Genomic DNA, 11,921 nt, shown 5'->3' on the forward strand with positions numbered 1-11,921 from the left:
AAGCATAATAGATAAAGAAGTGTTACCTACCACTATAGTACTTTTCTATTTTTAGCATCTTGTTTGAACTTGTTTTTTTTTCCTTTCTCCGCTTTTTGTGCAATAAATAAATTTGTGTTGCATTGAATCAATTTTGTAAGCTTCCAGTTCTTTGAATATCAACTGGATTAAAAATTATTCATGATTAGAGTTGTAATCTTTGACAAAATATCAAGATTGAAAATCAGAAAAACAAGGACCCTTGACCTTACCCCAGAAGAAATACACCCAAATACTATCCTATTACAAATATGAGATAGCCTACTCCTATTGAAAGAAATTACAAAAAAAGCTTGGTATTTATATATAGGAGCGTACAACATGGGGCATCATTGGTGTATTACATTACAAAACCGACTAGAGTATTTTTTCTATTGATGACGTTTGATGATGAACATAATTTTTACAAATAGGTAAATCTAGTTTAAGTCAGTTGCTTGGGAATTAAATTCTAACGAAGAGATTTTCTGAATTCCACCAAAACACCTAGACTATAACAGGTTCTTCTTAACAAGCTTAAGAAATTGGATTTAAATACTCATGTTATATTATTATACAATAAAGCTTGAGTTGTCCCTCTAGAGCAATTGGTTAATCACCCTGGCTTTATGGATAATAGTCAGCTAACCCATTATATTATTATATGCAATAAAACTGTCCCTCTAGAGCAATTGGTTAATCGCCCCGGCTTTATGGATAAGTTTCAATTAGCCTGATAAAGGTGTTTATATTATTATATACAATAAAGCTGAATTCAGCTAGACAAAATGGCAAATGTGTTAACAAATGGACTAAGGGAGTTACGAAACACCTGTTATAGTCAACTTCACACAAGCACTCAGAAATTTCATTTTTAGACCGATATTTTCGCACTACTTTGATTAGATGAGTCTAAATGAAAAATTCCAGAGAATTGAAATGGAAGAACTCTAGAAAGTCTAGTAATTGACAATCCTAGTTGCGTCATTTTGTACGCATCCAGTTAAAATATCAAGTCCTTAAAGTGAGGCATGTGACAAAGTTCACAAAAAGAGAGGAGTGACATCTTAAATAGATGTAACCATAGAAAATAGGAAAGCCATCCTGAAACCAACCCAAATTTTGATACTTGTCAAAGAGCTATAATTCTCAAACATTAAAGAATTGTTGATTATTTTGATATTCTTTGAATTCATGTGTATGATTTGATTTTATTGTGAACCTATAATAGGCAACACTTTGCAAAATTCTTTCATTCTTCAATAAAGAAAGGAGAAAAAACATTTTCAAACAGGACAGTCTCAAATGAGAAAGGTCTTTGAAGCAATTGTTGCTTATTCTACCTTTGTTATAGAAGAAGAATGAACGAAGCCAGAAGAATGAAGCGCTTCACATTTTTGAAGGCAAGTGGTCCAAGAAGCCAGAAAGTCAGAGAATTGAACTTGTGACACTCTCCTATGACATTAGCAATTCATCAAGAAAGATTATCGTTTATCTCATGCTGAGGGCGATAAGCATCACCAGACAAATTATTTTCCCCAACCATCAATTCATGTTCTCTAGAAGATTACATCATAAAGCCATGAGCAAGTCACTACCTGCACTCTGGTTATACCGTGATGCTGGCTCAAATCTTGATACATTATTGCTACTTCTTCTATGCTGATCATTTTCTTTGTCAAGATGATATTCATTATGTCCTTCAGAAGATTGCTGAATTTGAATTTGAGGACTTATGGCACAGAATAAGACATTGGAACATAATATACCCTTATATGCCTTTTATATAGGGTAACATTGGTTACAGGATTCCAAAAGTTGAAGATGACAAATTTTACTGTCCACTAAACCGTTCCATAATTCGAAAAGAGTGGGATATATTAAAGCAGCAGAAGAGAGTTTGTTGTAGCAATCATTGCAAGTAAATGCACCAACAAAAATCTTCAAGCCCCTCACAATGATGTTTATTTCTTCCAGTAAGGTTGTTACGTTGGATGCCACTTACAACAAGGTCAAATTCGACAAAACTACTCATCAATTGCTCCAACCGATCATCATTCAGTTCTTGCACATCTTTTTTCAAAAGTATGCCAAGACAGTAAAAGGCAACTTCTGCATCATTGATCATAGAGAAAAGAGACAGGACATTGATACCATCATGGAACATGTCTCTATACAGATCCTTGTGTATGGTTTTTAGGGAAACCTAGAAGCATTTCCACCTCATAAGATTCAAGTGGAACAATTTTATTCTTTTTAACCCATACCAGATTCCATTTTCAGCACTCATCAAGAACATACTTCTGGACACTCGAAGGTGGCTCATTGTCATAAGCTTCAAGAGCCTTATAGATCATTTCTGTCAATTTGGCACTTCCTGTACATGTTTATAAACAGTTCAACTTTGTTCTTGGATCCCAGGAAGGCCATCATTTCTTTGTCAATGGAAAAGCATCAGCACATGGAGGAAGCAGAATAAGAGAAAATCTGTTCTCAATTGGCAGAATTATGAATATAGCCCTTTTCAGTGTAGTAGCATGAAAATGCTTCGAATCTACAAATTCTGGCTCTACATCGAATAAGTACTGTGATATTCCAGTCCAAACATTAACTGGAGCAAGTGCCATGTGCTCATAGTAGAAATAAGAAGACTCAATAGCATCTTCTGGAAGTGTTCTTTGAGTTATCTGATCTGGTTTGGTATGAACCCCAAAAACCAATCATTGGATTTTAAAGATGAATTTGCTCATAGTAGAAATAAGAAGACTCAATAGCATCTTCTGGAAGTGTTCTTTGAGTTATCTGATCTGGTTTGGTATGAACCCTAAAACCAATCATTGGATTTAAAAGATGAATTTGCTCATAGTAGAAATAAGGAGACCCAATAGCATATTCTGGAAGTGTTCTTTGAGTTATCTGATCTGATTCGGTAGGAACCCCAGAACCGATTTATGGAATTGAAAGATGAACTGCATGATCATCTTCATTAAGAAGCTTCTTTTCAAGCTTCCTCTACTTCTTCCTTTTCCACAAATCATAGCCCAAGTTTCGCCTTTGCTTGTAATTGGGATCATTGCATAATGGCTTCCTATCTTCTACCATAAGAAGTGCATCAGTAACCTTAGCCATTTGATCAGCACATATAAAATCTGTCAATTCTGCAATTGATGAATCTGAACCACATCTCTCCATGGTTATTGAAGCCTCAACCTCTGAGAATCCCATTTTTGTCAAGTATAACAGTTTACTCTCCTCATCAGAATCATAATTCATGATTTCCTCGATATCAGAAGAACTATCAATATCTGTGAAATCATCCTGAAAGATCGCTTCATAATCAGATGAGTTGTTATCAGGATCAACATGTTGCATGGGTGCGGATTTTTGATGAGCTTATACCATTGTATATGTAGTCTTGCCATTGCATCAGATTACTGTTTGCATAAATTGGTTTCTCTCCCATAGAAAAGTATATTTCAGAGATGGCCTTCACTGAAAGATGATAAGCCACTGTGTCAGCCTGGAACGGATTACCAAGCTATTTTTACTACTCTGTCCGACTAAATCCCTCCAGATACAGAAAATGGTCACCTCATTCAGAAGACACATATCTCAGACGTTTCTGTCAGAATGATTGAGTACTTCTTAAGTTTGTGACAATATCAACAGAGAATTTCTCTAGTTACTTGACAATATTATTGTTTAGTGACACCAGAATGAGAGTATTCAGGATAAACATATTTGGAGCACGAATAAAGCCACAAGTATCCACCACAGTGTATTGTCAAAATTGAACCTTGTAGGGATCATGATATTCAAGTCAAACAGACGTCGAGAGTAAACCAGAAATAGAAAATTGAGGCATCTAGAAAGCCCAATTTAGACAGATCTAGAGGGACATATTGAAGGCCAATTTCAACCATAAATAGAATATTGGGGCATTTTGAAGGCTCACATCAATATGAATATTTGGGTATTTTTGGAGGCTCATCTCAACAAGAAGTAATGTTGAGCACACTTTTAACATCTGTATCAGCAAATGTTGGGGCATTTTAAAGGTTCCTTCAGACAGATCTATGTGGGCATTTTGAAGGCTCAGATTAACAAGAAGCAAATATCGGGGCATGCTGAAAGCCCATTTCAATCAGAATGAAGAATGTTGATGTATTTTGAACGTTCGTATCAGTAATTGTTAGGGCATGCTGAAGGCCCACATCATCATGTGTCAAGATCATTGACTTGAACAAATATTTCCAATGAGATATAGAGATATGAAGAATGAAAATGGTGAAACAATAACAGTCAATCTGACTACACATAATTGCTTCGTTCATCAGGCAGTTGCATTAGGGTCCTGTTGTTGAACAAATATTTATTCAGCAAGTATGGTTTCAAATACCCAATCTTCTTAAACCATGTGTCACCTGACAATGTGTTCTTTGTTAAGCTACATCATGGTTGCATGAATAAAGATGGTCCCTTTGTAGACCATTCAATCCAAAGATCAGTTCCTCGAGACCTCGAAATCTGAATTTGGCCTTTTGTGTGTCGGTGATAATTGAAAATATTTCTTTGAAATTCATGTCAGTTAGTTTCAACCATACTGTTGAGGTTACGAAGCTATTTTTCACATCAGTTTTGTTTACTTGATGACATTGAAGAGAGAAGCTCATGTATATTGCTCTTTCCCGATGTTACTGAAGTTATCATTGCCAGCCAGGCTGAATTGAATTTTTTGGGGTTTATCATGTGCGTTTCATCCCCAGCAGCAAGAAATCCATGAATATCTTTTTGTATATAGATCCTATAGCTGAAGTGTTTCTACTTTATACAATGCTCATTACAGAAGAAAATGTGATCGGTATTACATTTGCCTTTGCCCGAGATGATATCAAGAGTAATTAGTGTCTTCTATTCAATTCGACACCAGCATATATTGTGAATTTGACCAACTTTTTGGTCATACCAATATATCACTTGTATCCCTATTGAGTTTTGTTCTCAAATGGTCTTGTGACATCATACAAAAGCTTTGAACGCTAGGCAAAGAGCTTCAATGATTGAGAAATCTTGGCAGAAGCCACAGAAAAAGATGAATGTGTTGTCAAATTCTTCATTGACCAATAATCCGAGCAGAAACCACAGGAAAAGATGAATGTATTGTCAAATGTTTTACGAACCAATGATTATGGTGTTGAACCAATGTTGCAATCATATGGTTTCCATTCAAGAAGAAGTTTGTCTTCTTCAACCCCAAGATTAGAAGTAAGATATAATGAAGATTTCTTTCCAAGGAGAGCTGAAATTTTAAACAAGAAACTAATAGGGTCAACTAAGGTTGAACTACAGGTTGTTGTTAAGCATCTCGACATGATATTGGTCCAAGTTACCTTATTCAAGATCTGATTATATGTGGAGACATGAAAGAAATTGGAATAAATCTTCCTTGTGATGTTTCAAGAGTTAAATTAGAACAGACTCTACTCTCCTAATTAATCCCTGCTGAGTCAGGCATATCTATATCTACACTCTTCAAAGATGATAGATTCTCTTTTTAAAGATGATAGATTCTCTTTTCAAAAATGAAAGCTTTATGGGATTTGCACACAAGTCCAAGCAAATAAAGTTAGTTTAATCCAAGACAAAATGGGGCATCAGGGTCATAATTTTGACTACAGCAAGAGTTCCACAAATGAAACATTTCTTCTGAGACTTTCATGAAGCAAAGAAGATGCCAAGATACAAGTTGATCAGAAGATTCTGCAGAAATGCAAGCTTGATAGCATAAGTTTCTACACTAATATCCAGAGATAACCCTGGCAATAAATGATGAAGTGAAGGAAGATCAAGTTCACCACTTTGAAGTCAAACGAAGATTGCATCAACATTCATGCATTCATAAGAATATCATTTACACAAAAGACAATGCATTACATTGATACATCTGAGTGCATTCAATCTTTTCTAAAATGAAATTGTTGAAAAGTAAGAAAACGATTTCCTTAGTTTTTTACTTAGTAAACTATTTCCCACATCTGTAAGTCCTTCAGTGCATGATGTTTCCAAAAAGCCTTCGGGATCTTTTTGATGTTTTCAAAGCCTTAGGGTCATCTGTAAGTCCTTCAGTGCATGATGTTTTCCAAAAAGCCTTCGGGAGCTTTTTGATGTTTTCAAAGCCTTAGGGTCATCTGTAAGTCCTTCAGTGCATGATGTTTCCAAAAGCCTTCGGGAGCTTTTTGATGTTTTCAAAGCCTTAGGGTCATCTGTAAGTCCTTCAGTGCATGATGTTTCCAAAAAGCCTTCGGGATCTTTTTGATGTTTTCAAAGCCTTAGGGTCATCTGTAAGTCCTTCAGTGCATGATGTTTCCAAAAAGCCTTCGGGATCTTTTTGATGTTTTCAAAGCCTTAGGGTCATCTGTAAGTCCTTCAGTGCATGATGTTTTCCAAAAAGCCTTCGGGAGCTTTTTGATGTTTTCAAAGCCTTAGGGTCATCTGTAAGTCCTTCAGTGCATGATGTTTCCAAAAAGCCTTCGGGAGCTTTTTGATGTTTTCAAAGCCTTAGGGTCATCTGTAAGTCCTTCAGTGCATGATGTTTCCAAAAAGCCTTCGGGAGCTTTTTGATGTTTTCAAAGCCTTCGGGTCATCTGTAAGCCCTTCAGTGCATGATGTTTTCAAACATTTCCATCCTGCTCAAAAGAAGCCAAATGAAAAAATTATTGTCTTTTTCGTCTTTGCTCTATTCTTGTTAACACAATGATGAGCAAAGAGAGGCAGCTGTAGACATCATTTTTTTCATTTAAATTTTATTATTATTATTAAATTTATTATTACTAAATATTATTATTATTATTATTAATATATATATATATATATATATATTTTACAAGCCCAAAACCCGAAGCCCGTTTACAATTCCAATCAGAAATGGCCTAACAGAAACCCTAAACCAATTAGGGTTTCATTCTTCTCAGCCAGCCGCCAATGATCTCAGCCGTTGGATCTGAGAGATCCAACGGTCCACAGATGGTTCCAGCAAAGGAAACCCTAGGGTTTCCTAACCCTAGGTTATCATCTGCCGTTTCCAGAAGCCCCGTGCGGTGCCGCCTCATGTTTCCAGAAGAGCCCAGTTGCCACATCCAGGTGTTCCACCCCGCTGTAGCCACGACATCACCGCCTCTTCGAAGACTCTAGAAACACCACGCCGGCCGTCCACGTCGCAGCTATGGGGTGATTCACCCCATAGTTTGGTGACTCACCAGAACTCATCTGGAACTGGTCCAACGAGAGCCTCAGTGGTGGCTATAAAAGCCACCCCACCTGCAAGAAAGAGAGGACGCGACAGAAAACAGAAAAGAAGAAAAAAAAGAACAGAGAGGAAGGAACCGAAGAGAGACACAAATACAACCCAACAACAACCAAAACCACAAAAAAATTAGAAACCAAGAAAGAAGGGAAAGCTTACCGAGGAAGCCACCGGTGATCGAAGACGCTACGGGCCGACCAAACTATTCGAAATACCCGAAGGTATTTCTTCAGATCTACTCCGATCGGGAGTTTTTTAGGGGAAACTAACGCCGGATTCGGCCTAATAGGGTTTAGGAGGTTATTTGGGGGTATTTAGGAAAAATCCAGCCACCGCGTGTGGTGGCCGGCGGTGGTTGCCGACGCCGGAGTGCGACTGCCGGCCGGGGCTCTCTCTCAGCTTTAGAGAGAAGCGAGAGAGAATTTAAACTCTCTCATTTTAGAGAGAGAGAAGAAAAGAGAGAAATGAGCTGCTGGCCCGACGGGCCAGCTGTAACCGGATTTAAATACCCCTCCCCGAACGACGTCGTTTTGGGGAGCTGTCTGTTTGTAATTTATTAAAAGTTAAAGCCCGCCCGCAGTCCAGTATTTTTACAAATTTATATTTTAGTCACTAAATTAAATTTTAGATTATTTTAATTCGGTTTAGGAATTTTATATATATGTATTTTAGTCCTTAACTGAAATTATATATATTTTAAGTAAATAACCGATTTAGCCCTTGTAATTTTATTAATTAATATTTCAATCTTATCCAGTATGTTTTAATTTGTTTTAATCTAATATCCGAATTTTATATAATTTTATTTTAGTCACTAAAGTAATAAAATAAGAAAATAGCATGTTTAATCCCTATAATTTTGATTAATTATGAATTAGGCTTTTAATTTTAATTTTACTATAATTTAGTCACTAATTTTAAATGTTTTCATTTATTTTACTGCTTTTAAATATATCGTTCTAATTGTATTTTTATTGTTTTAATTGTTTATATATTTAAATATTTTTATTATTATTATATAGTCATAAATATATATAATAAATAATAATTTATATTTTTTTAATAAATTACTTTAATATTCAATATCTAAGAAAAGGGCAGTCTTAATACAACTGGATGTCCTATTCTGGTATTTTAAAATTAAATATTATAAAAATTATTATTTAATTTTATTTAAATTAATATTTATTAATATCAAAGAAAAGAGCTGTCTTAAGACACCTAGAAGTCATTTTCCGATATTTTTAAATAAATAAATATTTTTATATAATTTTGAAATAATAAGATTATAAATTAAATATATTTTGAATTTTTTAAATTTTAATAATAGAGACAATTTATAATTAAAAAATACCAATTTTGGGCGTTGTAGGGGTGCTAATCCTTCCCTAAACGTAACCGACCACGAATCCCTTTTTATTATTAAAAAGAACGAATTTTTGGTTATAAACGCAGATCAGATGACGACTCCCAAATTATTTTCAAAAACCATTTATTCACATCACTTTTCCCGCCAAATAAAAAAAAATCGTGCCCGGACGAAAACCGGTTACGACAACAAGGTATATAAAAGGACCAGGAAAAGTGTGTCTGACGAGGTGATCTCTCCTATTCAACCACCTTTCGTCGATGTTCATTCTGACGAGGAAATTAATAAAACTTGGAAGGTTAGTAGTTTACTGGGTATAACGTTAAGGGGAGGAAAGAGAGTGTTTGCGAAGAATCTCGACCAAATGGGAAGAGGGGTTGGGAGAATGGACGTTAATTCCTTGTCTCGTTCTATGGAGGCATTTGGATTTTTTCTCTATGTTAAATTTTTCGTGTCTTACTTGGAACGTGCGGGGTTTGGGGAGAAAGGAGAAGGTTAGGGTGGTAAGGCGTAAGATCGTGGAGAAGCCTATGATGGTTTTCCTACATGAATCCAAAGTCAAAATGGTTAAATTGTCACTGTTGAGGAGGTTAAGAGGGAGATCATTGCAAGGTTGTGCTGTGGTTCCATCAGTGAGGCCGACAGGTGTTTTGTTAAGTTTATGGGATGAGGAGAAGATTGAAGTAAAGGATCAGTTTGTTGTCAACAAATTTGTGGCGCTCCTAGGGAAATTTAAAGAGAATTGTTCTCAGTGTTGGTTTGTCAACGTGTATGGTTCATCCATTGAAGCGGAAAAGGAAGGTTGTTTTTATGAGCTATACTCCTTTATTGATCAAGACGTGATGAAGTATCCCTATTTCCAAGCTATGATGATGAAGATGAGTAAAACAGGTACCAGGACTGGGATAAATGTGGTTCCTTCAATGGCTAAGGTTTGTTTGCTCTCCTTCCACATGCATGCATATACACTTTATGTTATTAGAGATATGGTTTTTAGGGCCAATGGAATGTCAACCCACGATTATGAAGCAGCACTGCTTAAAGATTAAGATTCTCTTGGGATCATTATTCCTTTCTCAGTGGGAAAAAACAGGAGCTTGATTTCGCTGTCATGGCTCACCTCTTAAGTTCATTCAAGAGACAACATAGTAGCCATCAACAGATTCAGTATATTAGGGGCTATCTCTCGGGGTTTAAGTGGCGAAGCGATATAAAATGCTCCTATAGATCGTCCAAACAAGGCACTAATTGATGATAAAAACAATTAATAAGATACTGACAATCATAATTATCAGAAGAATATGAAGAGAAATTAATTATAATGTCGAGAATAACATAAGAGTCAAGAGATTTGTGCTTGTACGGATTGAATTTCTTATAAAACCTTAAATTGCAGCAACTATCCAAAGAAGACTTGCATAATTAAAAAATATAATTAAAAGTTTAATCTTATACGGATTGAACGTGCGATAAGATCAATAAAGAGGGCTTCATCCCATACCCTGACAAGTTTAATAATGCGTTATGGTCGTAAATATTCAACCCACTAGCCTCCGAATCCATCACAAATTCATCAATTATTGCAGAATTCAGATAAAAGTATAACAAAAACTATTCATATGAATACGTGTAGATAATGGAATAAGTCTTTGATTAAGAGCCTCATATAAGAAACGTGAATGAATTTACTTTAAGATATATATTTGTCAATTTGTCACGAAGAAGCAGATGTGGAAAGATGCTTGATATGTGATAATTAGCAATCCGAAGAAAACAAGCAGAACTTATTCTTTTTAATCTTTTATCAGAATCTGTAATTGTATGAAAATGGGAGATTAGGTGCCAGCCAGCTGCTATAACCCTATATAAGCATGCCCTTCGTCTCTAAAACTTTGCAGCTCTTACTCAGATAATTACAAGATCAAGGCGTTTCTCGTTAACTCTCCCTCAAGGGCTTCCCCAACATGCCATACATATGGAAATACTTGGCGAAGCCCTTGGGGAGGGTCATGAGACATTGTCTTGCATGCTCTCAGTCAATCGGATAGCACAAAAGCCATAGATGGTTCGCACATCTCAGTTCATAGAACGAATGTGAAAGATTAGAGTAAAAGAGTAAATTTGCTTTTACCGTTTTACGGACGTGTCTTGATTTCAGAGTTACTTTGTCACTGATGGGCATCATCATAATCTTGATTGGTTCCCGAGAATACGTGAGCTTGAACTTAGGTATATTTCTCTTATTTAAGCATGTTGATCAGTCGGATTTAAGTATTTATTTCATGAATCTATTGCAGTCATCTTCTCCTTATTATCATACGTAAGTATGTGGAATTTGTTTAACTTACAAACCCTGAAAACACGAAAACACAGTACCAAACGATATAAACCCTAAAGCCCCAAGGTGTGGCTTCTCCCTAAACCATGAAAACCCTAATCTTTTACAATGACAAGAAGACGACTCCTTGTCAATAATCCTTTACAATGACGAGAGTTATTGAGACTGCAAGTTATGCACCAACCGACACCCATCACAGATAAAGATCCAATTCATCAAATATACATTAGAAGCCAAAGATTATGGGACGTGGCAACCCAAACCAGAGGATCACATTTTCAAGTGCTTCTTCTTGTTCTAGGGTTCTATCTTCCACTCGGTCTAAAGAGACCATTTGTATCTTCTGGGTTCATTTCATTACTGATCCCCAAGTTGTTCGGCTCACTTGAATCGGCCCTGTCCGCTGTGCTCATATGGCAGGCCTCAGTCTCCGAGCCGAGGACCAGGGCCATCATTTGCACTATAGCTAACAAGAGTCCCCATCACAAGAGCCACCGGCTATTTTTTGTTGTTACAAATAAGAAATAAAGATGAAGCTAAGGTCTACCCTACCCCTTCGCCGGAAGACATTCATCTAGTTGAACAATTTCTTAACAGCTAGAAGGACTTAAACAATGGAAAAACCCACTGGCATGTTTTTTCTATGTTGTGCAAGAAAGTGTGCTGCGGTGTTGACTTCACGAGGGATATTGGATTCAGATATGTATGCCACTCTGGACCAAGTAATTTTGCAATCTGATGAACCAAAGAGGAGGCTTGTCTCTGTTGTGTGTTGTTGGTAAACTTGACTGCCAATATATTATCACTCTAGTTCAGAGACGGAGTTATAATTAAACATCGAGAGAGATTAACTTGTTTAACTTAAAAAAAACATATACCCAATAATGATTTAA

The sequence above is a fragment of the Hibiscus syriacus genome, unplaced genomic scaffold, assembly GCF_006381635.1.
Source record: "Hibiscus syriacus cultivar Baekdansim isolate YM2019G1 unplaced genomic scaffold, ASM638163v2 tig00015046_pilon, whole genome shotgun sequence".
Lineage (NCBI taxonomy): Eukaryota > Viridiplantae > Streptophyta > Magnoliopsida > Malvales > Malvaceae > Hibiscus > Hibiscus syriacus.